Below are 20439 nucleotides of genomic sequence, written 5' to 3' on the forward strand. Positions count from 1 at the left end.
AGTACCCTTAAACTTGTTGCACAGATCATGTATTCTATTGATTAGTGAGTGTGTCTGATAGTTGATTGTATATGTCTCACAGAAGCATGTAATTTTTTTTATTTTGTTCCTAGTCGGTATTGTGGAATTTAATAGTGGTTAAAGATGTTAATGACTGTATGATACAACCAGGTCTGACATAACAATTCTCCTTTCAGACAGCATTATTAGATGAAATTGAATCATCAAAATATGATTATCTATCCACTTGGAATTCCGAGCTTAACATTTATGTGTTCTATGTTGTTAGAGTGAATTTTATACAAAGGGGAGTAAATGGGTAAATTATATTCCATGTTATGATTATTAAGACTGATGATGTATAATCAGTACAATCAATTAATGACATTGAAGCAAGAATCAAAACGAGAGGCCGTAGGCGTAGAGGCAGAAAATACAACAAAAGGAGGCTAATCTTCCACATTATCAGATTATCAAAATATATCTGCTAAAGTGTCTGCATACAGAAGAGTATGTATGTGTACATCTATGAAAGTGAACGATGTAATAATTGTTTGCCAAAACAGAATTATGTGGCGGTCATCCTCTATGCCTATCCTTTCTATAAAAAGCGAGGTATTCAGATATATAGATAGAATAAGAGATGAAAACAAATTAATTTTATAAAAGAACTTCCTCACGTGTTTTCAGAAACGTTTTAATAGACTATGAGTTGTCATAAGGTTAAAGAAAGAGGGGTTCTTCTTAAATTCACAAATATACGAAATTAATGAACTTAGGAACTTTTTAAATCATTAGTCAAATGGCTTTAAAAAAATTAAACGAATATGATGAAGAATTAAATTATCTTCTCTGCACAATTTGGTACTAATATCAGTAAAATTTTGTTATATGTTTTCAAATTGTTACTAAAGTCGTCTGACCCTCTTAATATGATTCCGTGGAACGTTTTATTTGTGTGTTTTATCCGGTCAATTTGGTGAACAACCATAAAAATTCACATTATTTCTGAAGCCGTCTGATACCATAAAACTTTATTTCTTCTTCATGAGCCAAGCTTTGGATATTAGGTCACTCAAATGTGTCAAGTTTTGTCAACTCTTTGCGGCTTTTCATCTATCCGAAGCCAGCAGTATTTTTTAAGTTTGTTAAATCATCATTTCTACTTATCTTTCCAAAAAAGCAATAGATCAAATCTAGGATCAATTTTTTATAACAGCCCATTTTTGCAGTAACGCTAGGTAAAGCTTGTTTGGAATCAAATGAAGGAACTGAAGAAATCAACTAGATTTTTTTTTGTTATTTGAATGCAGACTATCCAAAGCATTCCAGTATGTAAATGTGTTTAAGGTGATAAAGATCGTTAGGAGTTTCAAATTATTTTGTGGTAAAATAAGTAGGTATCATGTTAACATGCTCAATATTTCAGTCTTTATGTACGAGCGGTACGAACTAACAGATTAGGCACAAATAACATCCACTGCACTATTCCCAAATTATGCACAGCCACGACAAAGGTAAACCTGAAGACTGTAGTTTAAGGCTGGGATGGGTGATGAAGATAAGTTAAGTGGGTTTGAGGAGGGGTCGTGAAGGATTAGCAGGGAAGGAGAAAGCCCGACCGCTGTTTATTATCAAAAGCACAACATGGATTTGGATCAGGGCTATCAAACGAGAATTATCGATAATAATAAATATAACTGTAAAAGTAATAAATTAACTTAAATAGTTTTCTTTAATAAAAAAAACGGCGGTAAAACTTGGGCGATGCCGGATAGTAAAAGAGTCAATTTTTCTATTCAGTTTTTTAAATCGGCGTTTATTGAAAAATTATAACAAATTAAAATATATATTCATTCAACTACAAAACATTTATTCGTACCATAATTAATTTGCTATATAATTTAATAATTGTTCGCTTTACATAAACTACCTCACCGAGTGTAACTTGTTTACCTGACGTAAACCGCCCTGTGTTCCCTTTCAAACCCCTTCTCCAAAGCTTCGGATTTAGTACTAAAATTTAACGTTTATTTTTACATAATATATAGCTAGGTTATTAGTTTAATAAGGTTCTTCCGAAACCAGTCAACAACTTAAATATAACCACTCATTGAAACAAAGCATTTATCGAAATGTATTACATTGCATCATTATTGACAACAACAACAAAACTTAAACATTTTTTTTTACAATTATATATCTATTTTTAAAACTTGATAATAAATTTTTCGACTGAGGAGTGTACCTTCCTTCCCCGGGAGTGGAGTCGACAACTACCTACCTCGCCAAATGCTGATCGGGTAGGTCTTACATTTATTTAATGTTTTAACAGCTGTAATGTAATCCAATTTCTGAAAAATGCGTACATGTCCCAGTGTGTATGCGTGATTACTACCAAAAGTTGATAGAGTGCATTGTCATCGAGTCTATTAGCTGAGTTTCTGCTCGATAGGATCTCGGATAAGGGTTAATTTTCGCTTCCAAGATTTGCATTCACTCATTACCAAAAAACAAAACCGAAATTTAACAAATTAACTAAGGCCCACGAGTCAAGAAGTTCCACATACAAAAATGTTCAGGGTTCAAAATACTAAGTTTTAACTAAAAATAGATTTGGCTAAAAATAGATTTGGCTAAATATGGATTAGACTAAACCACGGCTTTGAGACGAACAAACAGGATATTCCTAATGATAATATTAATCAGTTATTGTTGTATTTTCTCACGTCATTCATTCTCCATACTATATAACATGAATCACGGCTCAATTTCAAAACAGATAATTTCACCGTTCTGAGATTAATCACATAATTCAAATAATCTAATAACGGTTAAAATTATTGATATTGATAGAGGCAAAATACTGAAAATAGATACTAATAATAATACAACTAAGCCCTGCTTAGATTTACTAAATGCAGCATCAGGTGAGAAGGAGGGACTATATACTAAAATATAGACGATATAACTCAGTAGAATTCTGGTAGAACACCTGGCATTAACATCTCTAGGTGAACCCTTCATCACTATGCCAACCATTTGAATAATTACGTAATAGGGTACTTTCACTATTCAACCCTCGAAAAAAATTACGTTGATGAAGGTATTTTAACTTTATTTTTATGCTAAGGAATAAGTTTGCCATATCGATTTAAAATGTACCATTGTTGATTTGCCGCCAAAACGACATATTCGTTTTTATTCGTGAATATGGCAGCGTTGCAGGGCAAGGTTGGTGACTAACCTTCCAGTGGCGTATTCTGCGTCATAATTACGTTGTAGTTGTTATCCTTTAAGAGTGTGCGGTTTTAGAGCGTTTTTGATAACAATGATCACTTTAATTCAATTTAATTAATTAATAAATTACATATTTTTAGTACATTTTTAACGGTATTCGTGGTTTTGAAAATACCCCATTAGCCAAACTATATTGCATTGTGCATATAGTAAATAATATGTCTAACAGAAGTTCAAATAATGTAACATTGTCATCAAATGACCAATTAGCGCCATTTTTTTATATATTTAGAAAGTCCCTGATAAACGCCATTTTATGTCAGTTTCAACTCAGAAAATATTGATCATGAGTTATGCCAATAAAAACGTTATTTAATATCATCTCTTCAGCGGAATCAAAGGGGCTAATAATGTAATATTTTTTTTATTAAAACGGGTATTCAGTGTAGCGTATCTAAAGACATTCCAAAATACATCAAAGCAAAGCTGTTATTTGTGGATTTAAAAGATCAAACAAATAATTCCGATTTTAAAAATATACCTAAATCAGCTGATACCAAATTGGCCAATGGAAAACATCAAAGTAATGGGATTGCAGAAACTTGTTAGAAGGGCTGATGTTTTACATGAACACGTGGTTGAAAACCACGTGACCTCTTTACGGTTTTTTGCTGATAAATGTCATTTTATGATTTCCACGAGATTACGTACAGGATTTTTTCACTTTTCATATTTGTATTGACAGTGTAAACACAATTAGTTTTTTAATCCAATAATATCATCGATTTACGTTTGCGGGCAAAATTGTAATTAAATATTTAAATTACCGAAAGAGCGCCATTCATTCGAACACAGAGAATGGGAAGTAAATTTAATTAGAAGAGCTTTTTTGGGATGGAACCGATAGGCGTATTAGGTGACTTGATTACGTTTATATTATTGCTAGCAAAATAATACTTGTGCATACCCAAAATAAAAATAAAAATCTGTCAGTTATTAAAAATATAAAAGAAATTTTCCTTGATATATCTACTATTGACGACTTTGATAGCAGCGCAGATCATTTTCATTTCAGAAAAATACCTTTTCGATGAAAATTTAGTATCAAGCCAGAAGACTACCATTCAGAGAGATAAAAATGTCAAAATAACTAATATGAACTTCATAAAGTTCCTCTACCCCATGATCTGTCTGCAATTTCCTTCAGACTTTAAACATTCCAGGATAGTGTCCCATAAGATATATTAAATCCGGTAAACGGTATTCTTGTGCTGTAGCCTTCTGTTAAACCTTTCATCTTTCGCTATGCGCAATGTGTTTTATTGCAATGTGTGTTTATAAAGGTGATAAATTGAATACGTAATTTTGATCGCAAAGGCCCGTCTCTTAAATTTAAACCTATGGCACCTGGCCATAGTTCCCACTAACCCGTATTATAGCGCCTCCGGACATTTCCTAGAAGCGTTATTCAAAGTGCTTTGCAATTTTGAACGCATAATTAATAAATAATGCACAGACTTATTGAATTTCGTGATCGTAGAATGACCATCTTTCAAAAGACATTGAAAATATGATATCCAATGCCACAGATTAGTCAATATTTTCTGTACCCGTCTTAGTTACTACTCTCAATTAAAAATTAAAAGATCGTGTTTATTGCTGAACTCAACTCGGTTAAGTTTTCTATAAATAGTCACCAATCGTGTGTTTGTGGCTAAGCAGCTGACATTTAAGGATAAAAAAAATAAAACAAAACTTTTCCACCTAAAAGTGTCTACCTTTATTATTTATTGTCTGATTGACTGATTAAATATCCACTTTCTTGTTATGTTCGATTTTTATGTCTACTTCGGGATAACATCCGACTATTTCCAGAGTCTGTACCTACGCAGTGTATGTGTCTATATTTGCAAGAATATCTGACTATTTCCATTATCTTATTACAGTATATTGCTTGTGTTTCCATTGTTTCATTATGTGCTTATTTTCGCGTATTCCTCTAATGAGTGTGTATGTTTGCTTGGTCATAATTTCTGCTTATTTTCAATGTATTCCTCTATTTGGTAACTGCTTTTTAGAAGTGTTTACAAATAGAGGAATACAATTATCTATTTGAAGTATTTTCGTCTACCTATTGAAAGTAAGCTTCAACATCGACATGTCTTCTATTCAATGTTGCAATACCTGCCTCTTTGCAGTTTCACCCTCAAATCGCTGGGTTAAAATTTACTAGCAGTCTTCAATCTTTTCTTTTTTTTTTAACAAAAATTCATTAATTTTCATAACTTATACTGTTCTTAGTTTTCTGAAAACAAGTTTTCAATCTAATATTTGCCTTCCTTATAGTATGCCCGACCCACAAACCTCCAAACAATTAAACCAGTTTGTTTTTTGGTCTCTTATGTAAAACCTAACCTATGCTAATATTGATAGATAGTAGAATGGTCCATGGATTATTTTACATTCAAGCTACTTGATGACTTCTTTTGATTTGCATTGTGATTCATAAAACATGCGGTCTCATAGGAATTGTTTCATTCCGAGAATTCTTTTGTCAATGATTACTATGCAAGGAACGGACGTAAGAGCCTCTAACATGGATTCAATATTTACTCTGAATGAACTATCTGTTGAAAAGAAAAAATTCGTTGATAGAAAACATGAAGTCTAATCTTTAGGTGGGAACGCTCAGATTTATTCCTTAAAGTGATCGTAATAACCTTCTAGGTAAAAGATCTATTTTCTCACTAGAAGGGAAGATCGACGCGTAGTGTGATGGAATACTACGACAAATAGACAGTACAAAAATAAGGTGACTCGACAGTTGATCACCCTGACAGTTGATCTCCCTGACAGTTGACCCCCCAATGTTTATTTCTGCTGTACGTTGGTGATGTTAGTATGCAGAGAGGATATACGGCCGTATAACAAAGGTCGATGTAATTTATGATTTGCCAACAATAAGTAAATTAATCTACGAAATTTTCAACACTTACAGGCATTTCAGAATCTATCTTTTGACGCATATCACAAACTAGTAGAACTGCCTCATTTTTTTTTAGATGTACGTGTACCTCAAATTTGTAATCTTCTCCTTAATATACTAATGGGTAAATAACTATTTATGGAGAACACGAAGACATAAATAAATATGCACACCGACTTTGTTCAAACGACCGTATATTCTATCTGCATTTGCCTTTGGGAACATTTAGTTATATTTTATGCAAGTATGTTTCTATAGCGAATTTTTCCTAAGCCAATTCCATAGATAAGTATGTTGACTGTTATAAATTTGACGGCCGTATATTATCTCCGCATACTTACTGTATGGAAGCGAACGTAGGTACAGCAGAAATAATTCTTGGGGGATCAATTATTTAAGAGATCAACTGGCAGAGGATCAACTGTCGGAGGGATCAACAATCTGGGGGATCAATTGGCGGGGGATGACTGTCAGGGGGTTAAATGTCATGTAATCAAAAATAGGTATAAAACATCGGTACATAAGAATATTAAAAGGCATATCATATGACTCTATCCATTGTATTTCATATCCTTGCTCGGAGCTCAATACCAACAAAGCCATAATCATCGAAATAAAAAATATGTCTGGTTATGATATATTATTTAGTAAAACACATTCAATATGAATCTATTTGGCCGGAGTTCCTAGGTCATAAAGTAAAAGTAAATGAAAAACAGTCTCTTTTATTTGTGGAAGTGACCTTAAGTTATGACAGGTCATTGATGAAAACATGCGAACACGAGTCATACGCTTCCTTGTTACTGTTACGGTGTAGGAAGTTGAGTATTATAAAACCGGTTTGATGAAATTCTCCATCCAAATATATGATTCAATTTACACTTCGACAAATCATAAATATATTTCGATTATTTTTCAACTAAACTAGAACTTACTACGGTAACTCGACAGTGTTTACTATACAGATAAAGATTTGTTTGGCGAGATTTGTACAAAAGTTAAGTACAATACATTTATTGTTTTATTAAAAAACATCTCTATGAAAAAGTGTGTATTCTTTAAAAAGTGGTAAAATCCATAAATTTTTCTCCAAAAACGGGATAAAACTATCACATCAAATGCATTTTTGAATATCCTCGCATTTTGTGGGATGGATTTGATAAAAAATTATTCTAATAAAGAGATAGAACTAACTAACATTGAAATGTCATTTTTCATATCATAAGTAGAATAAAAGGAAATTTGGACCAAAAAACAAGGAAATTGGTTTACAACACTACTTTGGTATCACTAATTCAGAATAGAGGCATGAGGTCTATATTGTACTGTGACAGATTTACTAAGATAAAAACCATGCAACGCCAACTTAACATTCTAAGTATGTGGCAATGTTTAGTCTAAAATACCCTGCTGTTTATTTGAAAGTAAATAAAATCAAATTAAATTTCTGTGGGGTTTATTTTAATTATTTCTGATGAACGTATTACTAAAATCTCAATTTTTTATAAAGGGATCCCTCGGGAAATAACTAATTCATAGTCTAAAAGCATAAAACCTGGTGCTTACAGCTAATTTTATAGCTGAAAAACGTTTTATAAAATTTTCAAACCGTTTTACACAAAATAGTTTAATGATAAAGTCCTGTTTTTATTAACCTTATATATAAATTAATTACATCCGTAGGGATCCCTCTAGATATATTTGAGATTTTAGTAACACGTTCATAAGAAATAATTAAAACGTGATTAGATTAGAGCCAATTGTACATTCTGTGATCTATATGTGGGAAAATTAGATCACATGTTTTTTGGTTGTCCCTCTCTAAAAAAATTTCCTCTCTTCTATCAAGCCTTTTCTCTTCTCTTATAAGTTTGAACTCGACTCCAATCTTCCATATAATTTTGAAATTCGCCCATTCAAATAAAATAAATATGCAGAGGCAGCTTCATACTTTAAAATTGATTCACTGAGTGTACGGAGGCATCATAAAGATGCACTATTCCTTTACAAAGTAGTTAACAATAATATTCAATGCCCAGAGTTGCTAAATAAGATTCCATTCAATGTACTTGCGCGTTCAACACGCTCTTGTGTCCTGTTCAAGGTTGATCAAAGCAAAACGAACTCTAAGTAGAGTTCTAGCCTGAACAGTAACAGAATTACAATAGCGTATTATCTAAGGTTGATATTTTCAATTGCGAACTTACCAAATTCAAGAGTTCTATAAAAGAATATTTCTGCGATGGTTTGTGAATAATGTTTATGTCTCTATTGTTTATATCTCTATTATGATTAGATTTATATCTACAACCTCTCTCCATGGCTATAAATGTATTGTTTTGTAAATTTTTTGTTTTGTATAATTTTTTTAATTTATATTCCTTTCTCACAAATTTAATTTACTTATTCCATATTATGCTGTCTCAGTAGAGGTAAAGTCACAAGGAGGAAATCCATAATCAGTTTTATTTTACTATTATAATACTTTGATTAAATGTAAACTGTCGATTTCCCGAAAATGAATAAATAAATAAAAAAATATATAAACTCATCTTCCTTCTATCTAAAATTTGAAATGATGGCCTAGAACACCCTTGAAGGGTGAAAGCCAGAAACATTTGAAAATAAAACAACCGCAAGTTGTATAAAGTAATATCAAATTATTTTCAATGCAATGATTTATTACTTACTGTGAATAGTTACGAGAGTTCAGCTCTAAGCACTAAGATATTATTTAACGATAACAAATTTTTAGCAGGTAGAAATGTTCATTTTGACATTGATTGAAGCATAAGTCAAATTAAACATGAATTTAAATGAGAATAGGGTACTCGTTCTGATTTTATCGGCAATATCCAAACCTTTACGACTACGGCGAGTGGCATTGTTAATTCTACAGCGTAACGGTTTAACTTGAGTGATATAATAACGTCTTGGCCTGGCATTACTGGTTGGGCAAATAATATAATAATTGTGATTTGTTTGAAAGGGTTTTAGTATCTTTTGAGCTCTTACCTTTAGTTTAAGTATAGTGTTCGAGACAGATAATAAATGTAAAACCACCGTTTGGTCATAAAAGACAAATTCATTTTAAACATTTATTGTAAACACACCCTTTAGGGTTTGACATTAGAACTTAAATCACAATGTTAAAGCATAAAAATAATATAAGTTTCCAACAATAAAGGTTTAATAAAATGGCAACATCGATATAATTGATCGACGATTGGCACGTAAGAATCTAATCTATCTATGTAGGTAAATAAAGAAATGTGTCCCAGTGGAGCTGAGTCGGTTTGGTTTTTAAACAAATTATAGTTTTATTAAATAAAATAAATAAATAAATGATCCTTAGATTGATGAAATTTGCCACACGTAAATTTCAAAGCAGAGGGAAGTTCAATGTCTAAATGATAATTTTAAAAACCACTCCACCCCTCTATTCCCACCCTTTAAGCAGTTTTAATACTGCTTGAAAAAATTTTGCACAGCGTTTTAGGGTCATATTTGACCGGGCGTCCATATTGTTTTAAGTTTTTTTTATTTTATTCTATCATGCGGAAGTACATAATTTTATTGACGATAAAAAGAAAAATAATAATTCTTTCCAATTTGTTTCAAATATTTATACTGGAATCCATTAATAACATCCTAAAATAGCCAAAATGAATACTTATTATTTTGCGCTGCTATTTTAATAATCGGCTTAACTTTACAAATTATATCATATTTTTATTATCTGAAGGAGTTAAAAGTGAAGATACACTTTTCTGCCAAATTCCCCAAACAAAACGTATTTGTTTTCGAAATATCGAGTTCTCTCAATATTTCTATGATTGGAGTAAAAACTGAAGTAAAAATGTGGTTAGTGTTTTTGACAACATTTTTCACATTTGTTATTAAAATTTATTATTCAGAAATAGAAATTTGTAATTCAAATGCGTGCACCGGAAAGATAATTTAATCTTGTTTCTAAAACAGTATATTTTACGGAAAATTAAAAAATATAGCGTATTTAAAATTCACAGGAAACACTGCAAACTGGACAAATGTAATGAAAGTAAAAACAAGAGGTAAATTAGTGTCTACATCTGCTTTCGGAAATCTTCGCATAAAGTCCAGGGAACTCCTGTGACTTCAGATAGTAAGCATATAATTGTTTTATGTAAATACCGCAAAAGACTCCCAATTGCTTCCAAACGTCAACATGAGAAAAATAAGACTAAAGAAGCTCCCCTTCAGAAAAAAAACTTCTTAATGTACGAAGATATTTGGCGAATCAACAGACGAAATAAAATTAGAAGAAAACTTAAATTACCAAAATATGTGAAAGATTCACTTAAAAAAAAAGGTTTTTGTACCTATTCAAAATACTGTAAGTAAATTACCAAATAAATAAATCCCCAAGTGGAGTACATTGTAAGACTTAACGTATTGTGGAGGGGAAGATGTTGTAGAGAAAGGTGGGGAAACACCCGGCTATTCATATCTGTTCACCAAATTCAGCTAAAGCCATTTCAAGCAACTTTTCAATTCTGAATGTTGGTCTTTACAATTACAATACTTTGAGTAAACTAGTATAATACTATAAAGAGGTATGTTACGTCTAATTTTTAAAAGAAGCGAATGAAAGCATTGAACTTGAAACAAAATAAAATATGCGGCGTCAATAAATTATTCCTTGAGAAGTTGAATCACTTCGGTGTTCAGCGGGTCTTGTCAGCAACAGAAAATATGTTATTTTTAAAGTCACGTCGCTCATAGAGACGTGACTTTCTCACAAATGGATTTTTTTTATCGAATCGTCAGTCCGAAGTTTTTCGATGGGGAGATTGATTCAATTACAGAACATTAAGATTTGTGTTACGTACGCAATAAGACTAACATATTTTAACTATGATTTTTTTAAACTTATGCTACCCGACTTCAGCCGAATCTTAATAAATATTTTTCTTGTTCAATAATTTAATGTGGTCAGAAAAAAAAAGTTACAGTAATTATTATTGGACAGCAATACGTGAATCTTTATGTGAAACTACTTGATGTCTGTTATATCTCTGCTTACTAGCAGATTTCTGTGTGTTGGGAACTCTTCATAAAGTAAAAGGTTCTTTACAATAATTACGTTTATTTACGTTACAATAAATAAAGTCTGGATTTATCTATACTGTTCATTACCCTATGGTTTGTAATTCTCTGTTTCTAGAAGCTTGAAGTCTGACAAGGATACCCCACAGGGTATACAATTGATACACTCTAGCGACATCTGTCGGACTCATGAGTAAGCTTTCTGACTAGTGCCATCTATCGCTTGAATACCCAACTTATTACCATACATCACATTTTATCACAAAACAGCGCTAAATGTTGCAATGTTGACCATAATAATCTTAAAGTTCCATAGCATGGAAATATCAATCAGAGCTGAAAAAATCTATGTCGACCTGCAAATTTCAGAGAGAAAAGCTTTGCAAATTTCACGACGTCGGGCATCAATCACTGTTTGAAAGTTTTTGCTGCTTCAGATTTCAGATTTGCCGCTACTTAGTTAAGTTTTCGCAGAAGTTTAGTAATAATATTGTTGGTTTTAGCCACAAGCTACTTAAGCCTCAAACTGTCACCAAAATTGGGTGATCGATGTATATTTTATGCAAATCTATATCTTCTGTAATGAAATTAGCCATAACAATAAACCAGTAACAAACTATGACGTTATGTTCTCTCTGTATATATTTGGAACACAATACAACGCACACTAAAATTCCTAAATCCCAATAAACGTAATAATACCCGTCCATCGCTTTTAAAGGCTATTCAGTTAAGCTCACAAAAGCTTCGGCATTGAACGTTTTACATTCAAATACATTAATTTCCCGAGTCAACAAATTTCAATTTGTCCATTGTAACGCGTCTATAGCTTCGTACATGAAAATATCATCAATGTAAAAATGCTAGTTTACTTTTCGATCATCTTCAAAAGAAATGCGTAATAATATTATGATTGAAAGTCGAATCCACAAGAATTCTAACGTTATTAAACCATTTTCAAAAACACAAACATATCCCATTTTGTCTGCCTCAATATGACCATGAAGAATTTTTTTTACTCTCGATTAAGCACACTATTACTTAAAAATAACAAAAATGATTGCTCAATAAAGTGAACAAATACGTTGACTTAAGTGATTTATTTTGGGGTACTATGCCATATTGCGCTACCTTCCTTTTTAGCCAACAACGTTTAGGACAGCGTTACAGTATTCATCATTAAGGCAGATGTTTCATCTGTTTCATGAATGAACGAAAAACTTGGAAGCGGAAATTAATCCACTTTACTACATCCGATCCAGCTGAAACTCAGTATATGGAATCATTTTTTTTTCAATTCAATTTTTTTTTCAATTCAATTTGTTTATTCCTTTAAAAACATTACAAAATTACATTTTATTTCGTTTTTAAGTATATTTGTAAAATGGTATTACATAATAGTTAGCGGTGTATAAACTATACCAGCATCAATAGAGCTTGCCTTTTAAAGGCAGCTTCACCGATGCTAAATATGTCGATATCCGAATTAATTCTGTTCAACAGAAAGACTGCTCTCCCCACCGGCATGACCATTGGCAAGTTAGTCCTGCAGGCCGGGAGATAAAACAGTCTATGCTGTCGGTGACGGAGATAACCATCAGGAACATAGAGACTAATACTCTCCATGATAGTCGGATTTACTAACCATCCATTGATGACAATGCATTCTATCATATTTTGGTGGCACCCGCGCACCACACATCTGCCCTGATGATGGACACTCAAATGCTGTCCGAAACATTGGTTAAAGAAGGGGTTTGCGGAACACGGCATAATACTTCAAAAATAAATCACTTTAACACTTTTTGCCGTAAAAATCTTAAATCATATCTAAATATGTTGACGTTCCAAATGTTGATCGATGAATTTAATAATACTTTATTGCTTTTTCAAATCAAAAACTGTATTTGGTTTTAACATTTTCAACGTCAATAACATAATGTTGGTTGACTTCCTTCTTCTTCTGGAGTCTTTGGGGAGGAATAACGCAGATCAACATCCCAAAAATAAAAAGTTTCGTTCAGACACTCCACACGACGCACGTGAGCTATTCCCAACAAGCAAGTAAGTTAATAAATGCTAAACCATGGTGGAAAGTTTTACTTTCACATATTCAATAATTATTTTTATTTTCTACTTAATACAAAGTAAGGTGGTTTATTTAAGGGGCGGAATTTAGGTTGTTGTATGGTTGCTAAATTATGTCTTCATATATGTTCATTTCAACAAAATAAAAAATCTTCATGTTTGTTGACTGTAAGTTGTGTTGATGTTACTTCATAATTTAATGATTTCCTCATCTTCATGTCTGTTAAATGTAAGTTGTGTTGATGTTACTTCATAATTTAATGATTTCCTCATCTTCATGTCTGTTAAATGTGAGTTGGGTTGATGTTACTTCATAATTTAATGATTTCCTCATCTTCATGTCTGTTAAATGTGAGTTGGGTTGATGTTACTTCATAATTTAATGATTTCTTCATCTTCATGTCTGTTAAATGTGAGTTGGGTTGATGTTACTTCATAATTTTAATGATTTCCTCATCTTCATATTAAAATAGCCATATTTTGATGTCGTATTTAAACTTTTTTTATCTCAACGAGATTTTTAATTTCGTTGGAAGGGCATTATATAGTTGTGTGGCATGGATATTATAGTTATAATATCCAAAACCAATTATTTATAAACAAGTTCTGCTGTGTAATTATTATTACACGTGACTATAATTATAAAACTTGTTTATAAATTAACTGTATAATGTTACGCGTATGGTAAATAATTATTAGGCGAGACAGCTGTTTCGCCTTCTGAAGGCATTATCAAACTGTAATAATTGTACAGGTAGTACTTGTTTATAAATAAACTCTCTTTTTAAATGAATAATAATGTTATTGAATTTTATAATAGAAACTTTAAATTAAATTGTGTTCTACAAATTAAACTTGACAACATTAGATAAATTGATGGAAAGGCTCGAATGGATTTTGGCAGTCACAATTTATTTCATACTCTTTATTTTGCCCTTTTGACTTCTTCATTACTTATTTGTCGTACTCTATGATACCGCCTTCTCCGATTTTTTTCGACTACCCAAATGTAGACGTGTCATAGAACTACTAGTTCCAGGCAGTAGTATTTTTCGTAAATATTTTGAAAATGTTAGGTATGATTAACTGTAAATGTATTGGTGTATTTATAATTCGACTGTATGATTCTTCCAATAGAGCTATTATCATAAAGATATTTCAGATAATACCAAGTAACGATGACTGTATAACTCAAACACACTTTTAAAAAGTGGTATAAAGTCATGGAAATAGAAGAAACAAAAACTAGATTAAAATAATTAGGTTTACTAGTTAGGTTTTTTTCAACGTTTTTAATGACTTTCTATCACTTTTTAAAATAGTATGTGTTGAGTTATCGTTAAACCGTAAGTGACATGTCAGTTAACGTAAAATGTCCTGGTTTAAAAATCATTTTTCTCCACCCTAAACATTTTTATGATTGACACTGCAAAATTATCATAAACGTTAGCATAATAATAATGTTTTGACTTTTCTGCAGTCTAGACTTGCAGAAAAGTCAATAGATGTCGCACTTTTAAAATAAAAATAAGATAGGTTTGTCTAAAAGACGTTGTCTTGATTGCATTTAGTTCGGGTTGAATCTTGCGATCATACATAAAGATAGTTGCCAATAAAAAAAATAAAAAAATGAAGACAATTTTGGTAGTTCTTCCCATTAGCTCAGTGGTAGAGCGGTGCCCCGGCAAGACAAGGGTCCTGGGTTCGAGTCCTAGATGTGACCGTATCATTTTCTTATTTTTCTGTTTCAGATTTTAGTTTAGAAATTGCTAATATTGTCTTCGATAATTATATAATAATGTTTGTTTATTTCAGATGAACAGAGCGGTGAGTGCAATACTCTGTCTGTCATGAAGAAGATGGAAGCGAAATATGTATCGAAACCCCAAAAGGATGAGAATTCATCATGAGGATGCTGACTAACGCCTTTTGGCACACAGTGATAATGTATTCTGAGCGTTGGATGTTAACATAGTGTAAAAAATAATTGATTGATTTCTGTCCGCAAACGTAAAATCAAAACTATGACAAATGGATTCGGCAAACATCCGCTCGCGCACAGTGGATTATGTCCGCCCATTATGGTCCCACCAGTCGAGTCTACACTCTACAGTCCACAGAGATCCACACGGAAGTAAACTGTCACTACAGAGTACAGGTACAGACTACAACAGGCTATGCCCACTATAGGACTATCACTTCTTACTTCACCTTGAAACTACAAGAGACACGTAACGCTGCGGTGGACCAAATTATATTATCTGCTCTCATAAAATATACCCAATCGGCTACTCTTGTCAACAGAAATTAATCGTCGTTCATGCTACCGTAGTTTTTCGTGTCAGTATTTTTACTACTGAGTTTAAAAAAATAAGAAACTGTTCAAAAAAACTAATTATCATTTTATTGATTAACGATAAGTTACTACCTACCCATTGTCAGTTCAAGTTTTAATAGCTCTCATTAAAAAAAAAAATTATGAGAATGCTTATATATATTTATTTGAATACCGCACAAGAGTCCCAACTTCTCTCAACCGTCTGGATCCAGTGAGATTATGGCATACCCAATCAGGGTATGTTGTGAGGCTGAAGGTTATGGTGAGGAGAAGGAGATGGGAAAGAGTAAGGTGGGGGCGTACCTGCATATTCAGGTCTGGTAACCACACATGGTTAAAGCCATTTCAAGAAACGTTTCAATTCTGAATGATGGTCTTACACCAAGGCGATACTGAAAGTATCTTTCACTCTGGAACGTGCCGCAATTATTAATGTATTTATTTATTTAGAATTTACGGCACAAGTGCCATTTACATGCAAAGTTTTTATTATATTTTTTTACGTATACATAGTGCAGTATTAAATTTAGATGAGAAAAATTAATGAATTAAATTTAGTTAAAACATAACAAATAAAATAACAGTAAAGAAATAAGCAATAACATAAGCCTGTTATGTAGTGACCTCATTAAAATAAGTGGCGTTAAAATGTGTTATTAGTGCAGCTTTATACTTTACAAGGGGAATATTAAAAGTGTCTGCGATTTTAGCATAAAAGTTCCCAAGTGAGTGCAATCTATTTATAACTGAGTTATATCCTGAGATTGTGGTATAATTGTCACAATAATACATACTAGAGGACCTTGATCTAATGGAAGGTACATGAAATTGAATCAACATTAATATGTCATGGCTTTATATTAAATGAATAATTTGTGAAATAACACAAATTTATCCAATAAAATTAATTTGCCCATGACAGGATTTAATCCCGCGACCTTCGGTTTGCTAGTCGAGAGCTAGTCTATCATACCTCTCGATCGACCACGGAGGCGGTGTAATGTGGTAAAATAAGAAAATATCTCTAAATCGCACCATACCAAGACATATATTTTTTGTTAAAGATATAAGTTTTTGTAATTTTTTAGTTAAATGTAGTTTATCGCATTCAGTACCTGTGCTCTAAGCCTAAGCCATTATTAACATTCAAATGTTTTTGCCGAGACAAACAAAGATTCTGATTTAGAATTAAGATTTAACTTGTTTTTAATGCGTGATAGATCGTAATATGAAAGTAATTAACGCACAAAACTTATCTTATATTTCATCTGAAGAGAATGTGTATTTCGAAGGTAAATTTAATTAAATTAACTTGAGCTAATTTATTGTTATGTTTCTCGCTTAATTGAAATAAGCGATGCTATAAAAATTATCAGCTTGTAATTGCTGGCAAACAATTTGCTTTAGTTAATAGCAAAACTCGCGTTTCGCCTTCAACAAAGTTCATAAGGCGGCAAACTACTTTTACTGTGATAAAGTAATAATATTTATAAGTTCAGAAATATAAGTTCAATGTAATTACAAAACCTTCTTTACCTGCCTATAGTTCTCAAACTCACTTCGGCATGTAATAAATGATTTTTTTTTCCTGTTTAAAATTATTATCATCTATAGCTTCTAGGTTTTGCATTTGGTAATTTTGCATTAGAGCTGTTTGAAGTTTTTTTTCCACATTTTGATTGCTTTGAGAACTAAAGAAATATAACAAATTAATATCATGAAACATCGTAGAAATTGAAGAAAATTCCAGAGATAATATAAATACCGCCGGCGGGAATTGAACCCGCAGACTTCTGATTGCCGGTCAACTGCTCTATCCATTTAGCTACGTCGGTTTATTCCAAACACGCCAAAGTAATTCAATACGTACTACTATTTTTCATTCAACAATCATTGCTTATTAAATTTTTTTATAATATTTATTGCTTCTTTTTATATGTTATCCTTAGTGCTGTGCATAAAATCCTTGTCTTATAAACATAAGTTTATAGTTTTAAAAAAAATATATATATATTATTATTATTATTTTTCTAGAATACGTTTATATGAAACATTCGACAAATTTCGTTCGTAGAAGGCGCATAACGAATAATTTTTGTTCGCTCATGGAAAATAGAGCCCCGTGTTAATTTCGAATTACTCGACATCTTTTTGAAATTTTAGGTTAGGTGAGGTTAGAATAGGTTAATTATCTTTTTAGTCGGAATTTTGTCAATGAAGATATCAACCTTTTTTAACCACGAATACCTTGTAATAGTGATAGTGATCGTGATATAATCATCCGATATGTATTCATAATAATCGAATAATGGAAAATACCTACTCCTTCGCAAACAAATAATTACGCATATTAATACACTGCAATCAGGTACCTTATCATGCAGGGTGATGGTGCAACCCACCTTTGCAGTCTGTACTCATTGTGCTATGACAGTAGATACGTTGGTCAATCCACAGGCAAACATACACTTTGATTAGCAGAGTCCCACATCGCAATAGAAACTGCAGCTTTCTTGATTTACTGCGCCTAACCTATACCATACCTACATACCTGTAGTGTACCTGTGCTAACAGTGTCTTGCCCTGTGACTTACTGAGACTGTGATGCTGGCATCTAGTATCTCTGCATGGGTATACCATGCAGAGATATGTACTCGTTGAATTTATTTATGAATACACGGACTAATATTCCCATCGGTAAATTTAGTACGTATCTAGGGCTCGATTTCCAAGAGGCATTTCTTTGTTTTCGTGATATCGCACAAGTATTCCCAATGCCCGGAGACAGTGGAATTACGGTATCCCTATTTGGGGAATGTGAAGTGAAGAGAAGATGAAGGTTTGGACATAATCATATTACGTAAACATTTGGACAATTTGATTTGGGTAAACATACAGCTTTCAAATGGCGGTCGGTCACTAGGGAGATTCTGACTCTAACTTCCCATCTGGAACCAAGTCCAAATACATTTTTTTAATCAATTAATTTTTTAGCACTCGCACTGGAATAAGATTTTCAAAATGTTATCGTATTTCTATTTTTTTTTCTTACATTTTATATACACGGAGAAAATGATCCTGTTAAAAAAGTGATAACATGCCAATTTCCTAATCAAATATTAGTCATTCGGAATATATCGAAAACACGTGTTGTTTTCCTAGTAAATATCATGACGGAATGCAACAATATCAGTATATTTGTATAAATACGTGTTCCGCCGTCCTCACAAAACATTAGTTTTTAACTTATACTTTTGTTGGGAACTCTGTCAATTCATTCGTTAAAGGCCTACAGTCCCGCTTTTAACAGGAAAATGAATAATTTGTCCAGATTTTAAATAAATTAACAGTGTTTTATATCAATAAGTTTTCTCCTTGTACCCACCTACCATGGAATACATTAAATCCCTTTGTTAGAACTCATTGGCAGTACCTACCATATTGAGTTACAAAATAATTATCTCTCAATAATATATAACAATATTAGTTAAATAAATAAAATAAACATGTGTTTGTACTTGCTAGGTTAGTCTTGTGATACCTAGAAACTAATAGATCAATCAAATGCATCGCAAATAAAACTGTTTAAATTTTCCGTAATTTAAATTTAGGATGCAACAAGTTCTATAAATATTGTAAAGATTCTGTATTGAAAAGTGACGTGTTTGAACGCGACAGCTATGATGTTTTTTTGATGGATTAACATTCAGTGCTACCAATATATTATGCAGAACACGACATTTCGTTGACGGCAATTTAAAGTTATAAATGGACAATCTATTCACTATCGGCGTCGTTTCTTAGGAACATAAAGATGGATATCTCACAATTTCGTAAAACGAGCAGCTTCGTAGTTTGCATATTTCGAGCAATGTACATTATCTTCATCACAAAACAATTTTATGAAGCTAAATTTTACAGTCTAACATGAGTTCACGATAATTCACATTTGTTTAAGTATTTTTTTTAATTTAAAAAACTCATGTATGATGAGATTTACATCGTGTTCCGGCCAAAATATAAACCCTTCCGAACCATTTACGTAAAAAAATATTTTTGACCTACACACGTAAAACCTAATCGATATGAGTTCGTGATTATTACCACGGTATATATTGTGGTTATCTTTGCAAAATAAATTTGTACGTTCATAAAATAGAGAATATTTTTTTGGCTGGCTGAACAAATAAGTTCATAAATTTGTAGGTTACAAGTTTTGCATAATTTTCGAAAAACAATTTGGAAACTTTTTTCTCATACACCAGCGAGACCCGTGTGGCAAGTCGTTTTTCAGAGAAAAATAACAAAAATCCTTTTTATATTTAAACTAGCGCAGATCCGTGAATAAATATGGAATATTATTATTTATTGTAATATTTGTGAAGCCGAAAGTAGTTGAAAAAATATGTATTTGCCTCAGGATACCACATTTATGTCTATTTTTTATGATATAATTAATTTTTGTTAACTAATATTTTTTCTTAGTCGACTAGAATTACTTTTCGAATTAACACCATAAGTAAACTCTCAAACATATAAACAAAAGAAAAACACTTTTCAAATGAAAATTAATAATTAAAAAAAATGTTGGTACCACCCTACTTTGTAGCTTGTCTGAAATGATTTATGTTATTTCAAATTTAGATAATTAAAAGTTCGCTGAACTTGAATAATTTTCGGATTATGCAGGATTACAATT

The sequence above is a fragment of the Hesperophylax consimilis genome, chromosome 3 (genome assembly GCF_061612785.1).
Source record: "Hesperophylax consimilis isolate HC1 chromosome 3, BYU_Hcon_1.0, whole genome shotgun sequence".
Lineage (NCBI taxonomy): Eukaryota > Metazoa > Arthropoda > Insecta > Trichoptera > Limnephilidae > Hesperophylax > Hesperophylax consimilis.